Source organism: Micropterus dolomieu, linkage group LG02 (assembly GCF_021292245.1).
Source record: "Micropterus dolomieu isolate WLL.071019.BEF.003 ecotype Adirondacks linkage group LG02, ASM2129224v1, whole genome shotgun sequence".
Classification (NCBI taxonomy): Eukaryota; Metazoa; Chordata; class Actinopteri; order Centrarchiformes; family Centrarchidae; genus Micropterus; species Micropterus dolomieu.
The window spans coordinates 2903416-2916656 of record NC_060151.1 but is presented as its reverse complement, the minus strand read 5'-3'; the positions used below and the strand labels follow the sequence as shown (position 1 = coordinate 2916656).

The window sequence follows — 13241 nt, the reverse complement described above, 5'->3', positions numbered from 1 at the left end:
TACATAATGCAAATAAATAAAATACCAATGGCCTAATATGTGAAAATGCTGCCGCTCGTGGTGCAGTTTGAAGCTCTTCAAGCTTTCACATGAACGTGTTTTTCCTGCTATATTTCCCACGTAATTTCTATTCTCTCCTGTGCTGCTCCCACATTGATTTTGTGACACTGACACTCCCCGCCTGCTGCAGGCAATATTGCTGTTCTCTGTTTCCTCCAAAAGTTGCTCGTATATCACCAGACCGGACAACAAATGCAGAGAGCACAGAGGGCGAGGCACTGTCAGTCTGCTTCTAATCTGCCTCTATCGTCTGCATTTTTTTATGCTTCAGCATAGTTTTTATTCCTTTCTCACTGTTTCTTTTAGTGTTCTATTCTATTATATTTTATTATATTCTAGCTGCGCAGGTATGGGCGTGTTTCTGTCACCTTGACCCCCCGCTCTGCTGCGGGTCGTCTCAGGTATCGATCAAGGTGTGTTGAGTCTGACTGCGGCACTTCCCTTCCCTCTGTCAAGTTTGTCAGCAGCAGCCATTCAGCTCACCGGGAGCCCATTGTTTACAGGTAGAGGTCAATGTGCACACACACTCAGAGATATTTAGATACGGAGAGAAAAACACCAGATAGATTTATACGATCCAGGCAGAGTGCAATGCAATATCAACAGAATAATGCAGGACTCTCTGAAGCCACTAAAAGCATTCAATATTCCCTTACATTTCTAGTTTGCAAAAATGTGCTTTTGAAAAACGCATAACAAACAGAGTCCGTCGTTTAGTTTATTTAAATATTATAAATCCTAACCTGTCAGGGAGCTAAGGACCACTTAGCTGTGGCAACCCACATGAAGAACCAGACTGTCCTGTTTTCAAACCACACGCGCCCACTATGCCTATAGCGGAGTCAGCTGCTCCAGAGTTAAAAATAAAAGTCTGCTGTAACTTTTAGATGTATATCAGAGAATGTTTCACTGAAGACCCGGCCCGGGACACAGGGACATGCAGAGAGACAGGGTGAGGATGACATACAGCGGGATACAGTGAGTGGAAAAGGTCAGCGGATCTGGATTTAAACATGTGGCTTTTTATTGCGGGTCAATTCCGTTTACAGCTTAAACACCAACACGCCTAAATGGCAACTTCCCGGAGGTTAAAAGGTTTTTGGAGAGAGGAGGTGAAAAAAAGCCATAAAATATTCAGGGAGCGGAAGAGAGCCGGGGTGAATAAATAACTTTAAAGTCACCCTCACAATTCAAGACCTTTCTAACAAGTTTATCCCATCCGCGGCTCACAAATTCAGTAGTTGCTGATAAACCCGCAGAGCCGCCGCTCCCTGCTCCTACTCCAAAATGAGATTATTATATTCTCTTAAATGGATGCATTTTAACGAGCATTAAGGTAAGACTGAATCGTTTCTATAGCCCGGGGTAGTTTCACAATGAAGGGATAAATAGTGCGATTTAACAGTGTAGGCCACTAACTCCGTAAATAGCTTGTGCTACAAGAATAAGCATTTGTCAGCTGCGTAAAAATAATATCCTAATATAATGGCCACATTATGTTAGATTTTTGTCTACATCCGTTTTTTAAACGTAGCCTAAAACATTACATTAAAAAGCCACAGACGGATTTTTTTGATGGCAGGCCTTAACTGGGATAAAGCCAGAACGAGAACATTAAAATGAACATATTGAAGGGTTAAACGGCCTCATTCTGTGCAGCGACCGGACCTGTCAATGTTCTGAAATATTACCGAGGTGGAAAAGCTGTGGGGACAACGACGAAGAAGAGAAATGCGATTTTGCTCCTTTGTGCAGTTTGAAAAATAAATCGAGGTCCATTCTCCTGGTTATTGTCATGCAAAGTGTAGGGCAGAGAAAAAAAAGCCTGTCCCTCCGTGTGGCAAGTATTAATAATCAGACGGTGTTTTCTGGTCTGTCTATTGTGTGGAAGTTGGAGACTCGGCTCTGACTATAAGCCTAAATTAATTCCAAAACGCAGCAGGCGGACCAGCGGCCTGCAGCGTGTCAGGTAAAACTGGGAAATCTAAACAGCAGGGAAGGGAATGGAGTGGGATCCAAGAGCTGACCAGAGAAATACTGCTGCACTCTATCTGTGTTCAATAAAATCCAAACAAACGTGCCGTCGTGCACATCTCCAAAAGGCCCTCCCTTCTTTTGGCAGAGAAATCTGACGAAATCACACTGAAACAGAACTCTCATCAAACACAGCTAGTCTATTTTCTTGTGCTGCAAGCTACAGGAGTTCACAACAACATCCCCGGCTTTACAGGACTGAAGAAAATAACACGAAATGACAAACACGCATTCAGAACAACAAAAACATGTCCTGCAGTTCTTTTTTGACGCTAAATAGACGGATATAAACATGGGAACAGCCTCTGGAAATGAACTAGTGGCATGTTTGAACTGGCGAGCACAGACTGGCCGTGCAGCCCGCAGCTTTTGTGTTTGATGGAGGAGCACAGGCGGTGGAAAGAAACAAACGCTCCCTGTAGAATCGGATCATTTCATTCCGCAGCCAGCTCACAATCAAAGAAACAGCACATTAGCAATCAGCAGAGCAAAATAAACAGAAAGGCTCGTGCTACTAACACGCTCGATGCACCATGTGCATGTACATCAACAGCAGAAAACCACACATCTGGATGCAAACTGATAAAACCGCAGCAATGAGCGTGCTGAGTCACAAGCAGAAAGACTCACTTCATTCATGTTAACTTTGTTTTTCTGCAATTACAGTTCATTCATGGCACATTACAACATTTCTTTGTTGCTATTTTAGGATTTTTAGGATTTAGGAGAACAGCACGTGAAAAGAAAATCAACTGGCACAATATTTAGCAATGGAGCTCTCTGCTCTCCTGAATTAAACACGCCGTATAGAACAGTGTAGGGAAATGAATAGGAATTGAATTTAAGGCTATAGTGGGAGAAAGTTGTCCAGCGTGACCTTTAACCCTCCACTGGCCACGACCTAGCCTTCACCCTAGCCGTATGGTGATTGTGTGTGTGTTGCTGCAGGGCATGTAGGTCTATCTATTGCCTATGATGAACGCATATTATTATAAGCTATTGTCTGGTTCTGGGGTAAATAAATTATTGCCAAAATGGCTGCAGTGCACCATGACGTCAGACAGCCCAAAGTGGCTAACTAATTGGCCTGCAGGATGGTGAAGGTACAGTGAAGCAAATGGAGCTTGCAAAGAGGAGACACACAGTTCAAACACCCACGGCGTGACGTGCACACCCCATAATCGACCAAAAATATTAATTGATGAAGTCATACTAAACTAAAGGAAGAGGAGGAAGGGAAGGGTGTTGAGGAGGGGGTTCTGCGGCAACTCCTGCAACACGTGGTCTTCCCCTTCCTCCCAGCATGGGCAAAGCACCTGCCACACACACACACACACACGGTACGAGCAAGAAAGCGGGCACACACACATACACACACACACACACACACACACAATGATATGCAAATGAGACTGCTTCCTCTTCTACAAGGAGATCTCTATTTTTTGTGTACTCACTCCGCTGTAGCTCGCGGATTCGCCTCTCTCTTCTTGCGTCGTCCTCACGTCCAGTTCAACCAGGTTTCCTGTTGTTGTGATTTTAACATGTTCGCGTTCTCCTTCTTCACATCTCCGACAGATCGGCAGCTGTGTTCAGCTCTTTTTTTCCATAAAGAGAAGTCTTCCTTTTTCAGCATTCTCCCCTCGCCCCCCCCCTCTCCCCCCCCCCTCTCTCTCTCCTCTCTCTTCTTCCGACGCCACAGGTTTTTTGACCTCTCCGGGATTCTTCGTGGTATCTTAAAAAAAAAGACATAACTCGTTGTCATTTCCGCGGACACCCCCGCACACATGCACGCACACGCGCAGAAACTGTCCGGGCTCCGGTAAAACGTAAACATGACCGTATCCTACCAGCACCACTCAGAATCCGCGTTTAGATAAACAGAACAATACTGTAGAGTTGGAACAAATTTAACGGCGATAATCCAGCGAAAACAAAGGCAATGCGTCGTTGTAAGGTTGCGACACCAGCACCGGGCGCTCCGTGCGTAAAACCCGACCAAATCGCCATTAAATGATAGCGGAACCCCCCCCCCCCACTCCTCACCGGTGGCCGTTCCCCGTGTTCCGCGGTGTTACCGCGAGCGGGTTGGGGCTGAGGGAGACCGAGCAGGGCTGCTGCGGAGACTGAGGGCTCTTTAAGGCATTAAGTGTTGTGTGTGTGTGCATGGACTCAAGTTTTCAAATTAATCTGCCAGTTTGGCACACTCTTTGTTTAACGGGCGAGGCGTGTCACCCCGCGTCCCCGGTACACATTTTAATATTGGTGAGACTCACTGACCTCCCGTTCACCCCGAACACAGCCAAGCCCCCCCTCACTCCTTCCCCCCCTCCTTTTCCACACCCTTTCTTTCTGCCATTTCCACCTCACTCCCTTCTCTCCCTCGTTCCCTCTTTCTGTCATTTACCCTTCCCTCTCTCTCTTTCCGTCATACCAAATTGAGTTGGAGTCATTACTTTGAAGAAAAATGGTCAGTAGACGTGAATGGGGGGGGGGGGGCTTTTTCTTTCTCTCCCTCTCGCGCACAGCTTTTTCCTTTCTTCCAGGATCATTTCTCCTTTTCCTTTTGTTGTATAAATATAAATGACACAGCCGCGCACGCTGACATGTGAACCCACAGCATAAACCACACCATCACTTCAGAGTCATGAATATTTCGTAGAAACAAATGTGTTGTATTGCAGCTTAATTCATATAAACAACCGTTTTCAGTGTGCTTAACAGGCTTTGGGCCGCGTGGAGATCAGACACAGAGGTATCAGGTGAATTTATATTGATGTTATTCGACTCTCTTCAACCCGGAGATGGATTTTTATCGAGTTAACTGCAGCCATATGTCGACACTTCTCAGCACTCATTTCACTAGTACTTTCATTATATTTCCAAATTCTATCAGGTCGGCTACAGAAAACACAGCATGTGTGTATCACTGCTTCTTCAGTTCAGTTCAATATCTTATATTTGTGTGAATGATAGACATACCGTATCGGTTGTATAGATGAAGTGATATTCTAGTGAAATATTTTAGAAGGGTCATGCACGCGCAAATGGAAGAGATTATTAAAACGCTAGGCCAATAGCTTCACATGATAAAACCGGCAGGAGCGCGCTACTACATCCATTGAATTAATTAGGTGAACTCGGGATGAACCTTTGGAGAGAGACGGAATCTGTAGCCTACCTTTTAGGAGTGGAGTGTGTGTGTGTGTGTGTGTGTGTGTGTGTCAGAGAGAGAGAGAGAGAGAGAGAGAGGTAGCTCTGGCCAGTGTGTTTACGTCAATAAACGGATTATTGTTTCACCGAATTATCATTTCCCTCCTCTGTGGAGACCGATTTCATCTCCGTTACCATAAAGCAAAGCTCCAACAATATGTGTCCAAACGGTGCAATTCAACAGATTAGGCTACGTGGAGTTCAGATTGTTTGTCGCATCGTTTGAAGTAAAGCGAAATTAGCGCTTTGAGGAGTTGGGATGTGTCTTTATTCTCACATTCATATCACTGTCACTATCATTTTTTTTTATCACTCTAAAGGATCCCCCCCCTCTCTCTCTCTCTCACACACACACACGCACATCTCGCCAACTGTGTGTGAATATCCAATATGCTTGTTGCCAGTTTCCTAAGAGCAAACAAGTCGAATCTGTTGGTTACGTTTGGATAGTTTCTGGTAGCTGTTAAAAAATTGTGTAAGTGTGCTACCTTATTTTAGAAACAATAATAAAGATGATGGGCTAATAATAATTTGCCAAACTTTAGGAGACAGAAAGCAGACCGGGGCGGATAGCAGAGGGAAAGAGGGTTGAGGCTCATTCTTCTCAGCTAGAAAAGTAAACGAGGCCAGACATTAATCTTCCAGTGGAAAAAATCAGATAAGGAGAGTAATATTTTTCGGATGGTGCGTGAGATAAGACTTTATTTTTGACAGGCTTGTGTTGATAAGGCTGAGAAGAGGAAGAGGTCTGCTTTGCTAAACTCCCTCTCCAAAATGGTTTGAGGATATATAAATAGCTGTGAGCTCCAAGCATAAAACCACCACTTTACAACCACTAATCTCTGGCCTACACACACACACACACACACACACACACACACCTCCAGTAAAGTGGTGCTAATGCTTCCTAAGAAGTTTTTAATATTAAATATTGGTGTAATAAATGTTTACATTTTACATTATAAACAGATAGTCGTGTTTTGAACATAGTGAGGTTGTTGCTATTTTGTCACTGGGCAGTCTCGCCAGTGACACATGCGACATGTCAATAGATGCTGGTTAAAGATGAGTTCATGGCACTTGTGTATAAAGGGTTATTGCTAATGTGAACATGAAATTCATTAATTAAAGGTTGAAGTGGGGGGAAAAGTTTATTTTGTTAGATCCATTTGTGTAGCCTATTTTTTTTCTTTTTAATTCAAAACATCAAAACATTATTCGGACCAGGCCTGGTTTCTTTTTCCTCACTCACTCCATATGAAATACAAATGTTAGCCGGTGTGAACAAAATGTGCAGCCAAACACCTGCAACCCCCCCCCCCCCCCCCCCCCCCCCCCCCTTCATGTCACCGAATACCTTCCGCCCTCCCACCACCACCTTAAACCCCTCCATTTTTCCTGTCTTTCTTTTCCCTTCATCTCTCTCTCTCTGTACATTGCGGCAGCAGGGGGAGCTTTGCTTTGTTACCGGGGAAGGGAAGGGAAGGTCAGGCCTTCACCTCTCCTTTGCCTCATGCTATCATTTCTCTCATCTGTACCCCCTCCCTAGCTCTGCTCCTCACTCCCTCTTTTTCTGCCTTTGACATACAGCAATTGGTCGGAGGGAGTCGAGTGAGTGAGGAGAGGAGAGGGCGGAACTCACGCACGCCGGTGAACTTTTGACCCTTCAACTCCATGAACCTTCCGCTGCAGGCTGGCTATTGCTTGGACATCCACCCAGGCTGTTCTTTTGGTAATAACTCTGGATTCTTCTTGCTCCTCCGCTTTGCCTCGGGCAGTAAGACAGGGGGGGGTGAGAAAGGGAGAAACAGTGACAGTACTAGGTCTTAATTCTCCGACTGCAGTCCAATTTTTCGTGCCACTGACTAGGCCTGTTTAGGGTTTACCTTGTCCTCACTTCTACTAGCAACAGCGAAGATGATAAGACGCGAAGATGAGGCAGAAATTAATCGACAGCGCCTCCTTAAAACTGCATTTGTAACCTCTCTCACAGTAGGTAGGCTACCTTACACCTAAAGACATGGGCCTACTTGTGTGTCTCTGTACACTCACCATTAATCACCTGTAAAAGACGGCGACAGTTCTGACAGCTGTGTATTTTAACAGCGAGGGAGAGACGGGAAGTTGCTTCAGGTTATCGTCGGTTAGGATTCAAAAGGACGGGGGCGCGTGCTGGGAGGGAGGCAGCAGAAGGCTGGGGCTCGCGGCTCTCTCGGTCTGCTTCTCGCCGTCCTACTGGTCTGAAGCGGGCTCTGGTGGCGGCGCGAGAGAGCTGCATTTTATGGGAACATATAATCCTCTGGCACACACCGAACCCATGGAATGGCGATTAAAATAAACTGGAATAGGGCTGAAACTCATTAGCTAATTCGGTTTTGGGGCGGAAAACCACCAGACAGCATGATAAGGGGCGCATTTCAGGACAGCAGAAAGCTTAATTTAAAAGGCTTATAAAGATAAATTAGTTAAATACCTTTTACTCCTTAATCTACTACTGCAGAGCAGCAACGACACATAGCCTAAAGTAGTAAAGTAGGCTTATTGCTTTGCTTCTAAAGGCTGCAAACAGCCTAAAATACAAATAATAATCAGGTCTAGATAGACTAGAAAAGTTTATTTAAATTGACAATATGGCTGGATTAATTTATATCCTTCATTGGACTTTTTTTTTTTTAATAAGGCCTATATCTGTACCGTTTCTGCCACAAACCACCAACTAGCAAGGGCTACATAGTCTATTTAGGCCAATATTTTAAGAGTTTTATTTCTAACATCTAACCATAGTCTGTCTGTTAGAATGAGGCTTACAGTGAACATGGCATAACTTGAAAAATAAACATGATACCCGCCCATGTATGGACTGTGTAACTTTAAATATTTGCAAGGTTATTGGCTTGTCATAACCCATATCTTAGGCAAACACAAGCTATTCTTGTTTTATCCAGGCTTTCTTCGCAGTCTCACAAAGCCACCCTGATAACGGCTTTTATTGACTTAAATTAACCCAATCAAGCCTGATTGCCCTTCATTTCGAGCGTGCAACGTTGATTTAAGACGGTGGTCACTCAGTGCATGTTAATTTACACAGACGTGTGTCACCGTGTTTACGCAGATCTGAGGTAGGCCTACATACATATTTTTTCTCCACCGATGACATTTTGAATTATATTTAATCGTGTTCTTAATAGCATGGTTTTTGGCCTTGTTGAACCGCCGGGTTCCCACTGTGCATTTACAGCCTGATTGAAATTGTGGAAGTTTTTATTTTGTCTGAGGTAAACTTCCCTCCCTTCAGACCCGGATCTGGGGAACACAGCCAGATAAATAAAACCAGCCAGTAAATCCTTTCCCCTTTGTTGTTGAAGTAAACACACAAACACACATGCATGGGGAGCAGCGCGGCGGTGAAAGCTTCCTTTCCTGCTCCTGCGCCTGCGCGGCAGTGCGCGACTCGAGCCTGTCTGCTGACCTCGCGGTGACTCCTACTAGTGCATTATTCATGAGGCGTGACCGCGCGGTTCACCCCTATCAGTATGCAGAAGACATTGAAGATTCGCAAATGCCGATTTAAACGTAAAGCAATCACAGGAGATGCTGCGGCGGAAAAAAGGGAGGAATAGATCAGAGCCAAGAGTGTGTGTGTGTGTGTGTGTGTGTGTGTGTGTGTGTGTGTGTGTGTGTGGTTGCAAGGGACAGCTAGGGATATTGGACTGCTTCACAATATCCTCGTCAATAGCTCCAATCCACAACAGCCCAAATTTAACGAAATCGACTTAAATGATCAAATTGGGCTGAGCAAAAAGCCCTGCACACGCTGGTGGTTTCTTTAAAAACACACACAGGCTCTTCCCATGCCCGGGCCATTCACCTTTCTTTTTCTCTCAGCTCTCTCATGCCCTGCTAATAAACCCACAAAACACACCCCACTCACTCCCACACACAAAGCCCGCGACTCTCTCTCACACAGGCAAACACACCTTTGCAATGCAATAAAGGAAAAAAAGGGCCAGTCGCATTAGTTACTCACCCCACTCATCATCACCAACACACAGACTGTAAAGCCAAACTCAGCGCCTTCTCACAGCCTCGACAGGTTCAAAGGAGCAGCAAGCCCGTACACATAATACACATAATGCACACAATGCTGAGGAGAAGCGGCTCTGCAAGCTGGAGCTGCGCTGTGTACATAAACGGGAAACAGATGACACACAGAAAAAACAAAGGAGCCCATACAGAGTTGCTGCTGCGCCTTCCCATGTCACAGCCTCTCTCTCTTATTCCGACAAGAAAAGGAACTACATTTGTGTCACGCGTGTCATGCCCCGTCCCAACACATTTGTGTGTGTTGGAGTTTGGGGGGTGGGGGGTGGGGGGCGATTCCAGTATCATCATTAAAAGGAGGAAGTTAATGAAAAATGAAATGGGGATTTTTTTTTCGCCTTCCTGTTTACTGAACTGAAACTTCCTCAAGGACCCAGGTCGCTCCAGAGACACTCTCACACACATAGCCTAGGCGTATGGGTGGGTGGGTGGGGTACAACATTCATTTCTGCCATGCTGGAAAATAAACTTGCTACATAAAATAAGTACAAATAAACAACCAAAACAATATAGCCTATCTTGGCCTACTGGATTGAGCTACATGCAAGGTGAATTATTATTATTGGTTTGTTTGAGGTCTATGTTTTTTTACAGTTATGGTCCACAAAACAAGAGGTCTGAAAACTGAAAACCTTTTTTAAACAGGCTACTTGTTTTAATAAGGAAAAAAACACTGAACGCATTAGAAAAAGTTAGTAAGCGAACCTTTAGTTTTAGGAACTTATGACTGATGTTATGGGCAAATTCTGTTATTCGGATATATGGTAAGAGCATAAGCTAATACCCCATTTTTTTACAAAATACAGCCTGGAAAGAAAGCTAAGGTTTTTTTTCAGAAGCACACATTTAAAATGAAGTCAAATTTACGGTGGCATCTGTTGTAATGTTGTAAAAATAGGCCTATTTAATTCTGTTTCTCTCCACTGGTGTCTGAGTAATGTATGGTGTCCGGAGCGTGACTCTAAATAACATTCTTCTGAAGATTGTGAGAAATCATTGTGAAGGCGAAGGGCAGCGGCAGGAATCCCCAGACTTAAAATGCAGTGGGGCAGGCTGGCTTCACATGTAGGCCTAAAGGGAACATAATAAATGTGAGTTTGAGAGCAGAGCGGGACTTCTGAAAGCAGAATCCTTTCTTATTAACAGAGTGCAGAGGACACCGGATTAACTGTGTGGTCGTGCAGGAGAAGTAGCTCTAGCCTATATATAAATACTGTAAGAACAGATTTAGTTTAGGTTTACAGACAGCGTTACATACTTATATAGGCTAGTTAAATAATAATTTTAAAAACCTCTACATTTGAGAGAGCTCAATAAAGTGGACGGAAAAATTTAAACAATTGTAAAGACTTAGGTCTAGGCTACTTTAAAAATATTAGGGCATGGACTCCGGCTTTGGGAAAAGTTCTTCAAACAAAATAAAATAAAATACCCATACTGTGACCCAAAATAGGCAAAATAACATAACAACATAACAATGAAATGCTCGATCTAGACCCATTTTAAGGGGGAAAGGTCCACTACTACCTTCTTCTGGAACTTTCAACCGCATCCCACCTTTTTCCTTAGCCCTTTTCAGATGGCCTCTATGTTAGGCTATGTTATACCTTATTACAATTTCTGAAATTACATTTTTGCTGCCAACTTCAGTCAAAAATAGCCCACACTGGGTCTGATTTTCCTAAGCAACCACTTACTAAATTGTAGGCCTGTGTCTTATATCATCCACCTCTCCATACTTTGTGTTTGTCGGCCTCTTCAGGGCGCCATGTTTCTGCTGGCCTTAATAGAAGTGATTGTGTCGTCGCTCCTTTGATCGGCAGTTTAACCACAGGGGATTGGCTGATAACAATGTACCGGGAGCGGTGACGCAGCAGTGATTGAATGTTTTAAAAAAGTTTGAAACTCTGCTCAGTATATGGTGAAATGTGAGCGTCAGTCGTGGCACTAGACATTAAACAATTTACATGATGGATCTAAGCAATAAGAAGCGAGCGCGCGCAAGGGGAGGACGGCGCCGCGTGACTGGTAGCCGGGCTGTTTGACAGTTTGAGTCCCGCCTCAGACATCAGAGGGAAATAGTGTGGAGAATTGATAAAGATTTACAGGGTCAGTGGAAACGGTGAGACACTGTGCGGTTGCCAGCCCCCCCATCTCTTCTAATTTAGGCCCACAACACAGCCGACAGTTCTTTCATTATTAGCCTATTCACAACACCAGATAAAGTTGGTTTCCTTGGTTTGCCGTTCTCTAACATGTGATTCTTTTGGTTTAAATATGGTTTACTGTTGTTTAACGGATATGTTAGGTATTACATTCCCGAACATTTTTTTCCATTAATACGAATAATTCCTGTTTAAATGCATACATAGTCTCATTTTGTTGTGTTAAGAATTGTATTAGTTATTAGTTTAACTGGTGTTACATGGTTTAACTGATCGCACCACACAAGTCCATTGGGCTGCTTTAATTGTCACCTGGTATTACTTATTAGTATTCCATTAATATTTAACACTGTTCAGTCAGCCCCAGGTACCTGAACTGCTTCATTTAAATTGTTTTCAAATATGGGTGCAAAACCTTACTAAAGCTACGAAGTTCAGTGGCATTAATAAAGAGCTCTGGTGTTGTTAATAATAAGAGGATTAAAGTTTTGGTTAGTTTCATCATGATAAATATAAGGTGATTGGTAGAACTTTTTGATTAGGAGTTTTGGTTTCATGCTTGCTCAGTGATTCACGTGCATGTCATCGGTGTGTTTTTCAGTGTAGCAGGGTCCTAATAAACAATTTTGTTAATATTGGTATTTCACTAATTGCCTTCGCAGATACTAATCGCCAGTAGCCCTTGACAGCATAGCCTATCTTATATTTAATCTGTATTCTTTAGATAAATTCTTTATTAGTTAGTTTAGATTAGGTGTTTTTGCCTTATATGTTTAAATAATTCCATGAAAGATTTATCTGTTTGGGGTTAATGCGAAAGCCCTAGCGTCTGGTTTGATTTGATTTACAGGCATTTCTCCAATAAAAACAGAGTTGAGCACAAATACAGTGTGTGTGTGTGTGTGTGTGTGTGTGTGTGTGTGTGTGTGTGTGTGTGTGTGTGTGTGTGTGTGGGAATGTTTGCATCCACAACACTTTTTCACTCACACCCATCCTGCCAGGGAAATACAAGGGCGGGGGACGGACAAAGATTTTCTTGTACCCAAGGACGCATATCACCACAGGCTGTGTGTCCTTGTCCATTTACTTCTCGGTTAATGTGAGCACCCACGGATATTTTTCTGGCTACTTATCCTTTATTTAAACCTTTTTTACGCACACGATGGCCGTGCGTAAAAGTGACAAAATAAACCTACAGTGATATAAAACGTGTCCTTTCCAAAAATGCAGCAATAAAAGCCACCAGGGAAGGAATACGAATTCACTCCACCACACGATTGTCATATAGTCTTTCATCTGTGATCCAGAAGGAGAGTGAACACCAGTCAGATCAGTTACACACCTTCAAAAATCACGCAAACAACAGGAAAAAAACATTTGTTGTTCATCAGCCTTTCATTGACTTATTCATGTACTCCACAAGGCCATATTAAAATTTAGGAAGGTGGAACCTCATGATAAATCCAGAAAGCAGTCTTTACACAGCCTTAATGTTTCATAACCCGCTCCGAATTCTCTCTTTTCATTTCACCTCTGTTAAAGTTTGTATGTTACACAGGCTACAGCCACTGTACGGACGCAAGCCACTCTGTGAACCACATCAGCAATCATCAACAAGTCGGCTGTGTGCCTGTGCGCCATCATTACGCACGCACTAAAACGCAGACA

General features: G+C 43.6%; 1 protein-coding gene across 1 annotated transcript in view; it reads right to left on the bottom strand.

Moving 5' to 3' along the window:
- The window catches only part of hoxb3a (homeobox B3a), a 91059-nt gene that overhangs the window by 53653 nt on the left and 24165 nt on the right, over positions 1-13241 (bottom strand). The window lies entirely within an intron of this gene.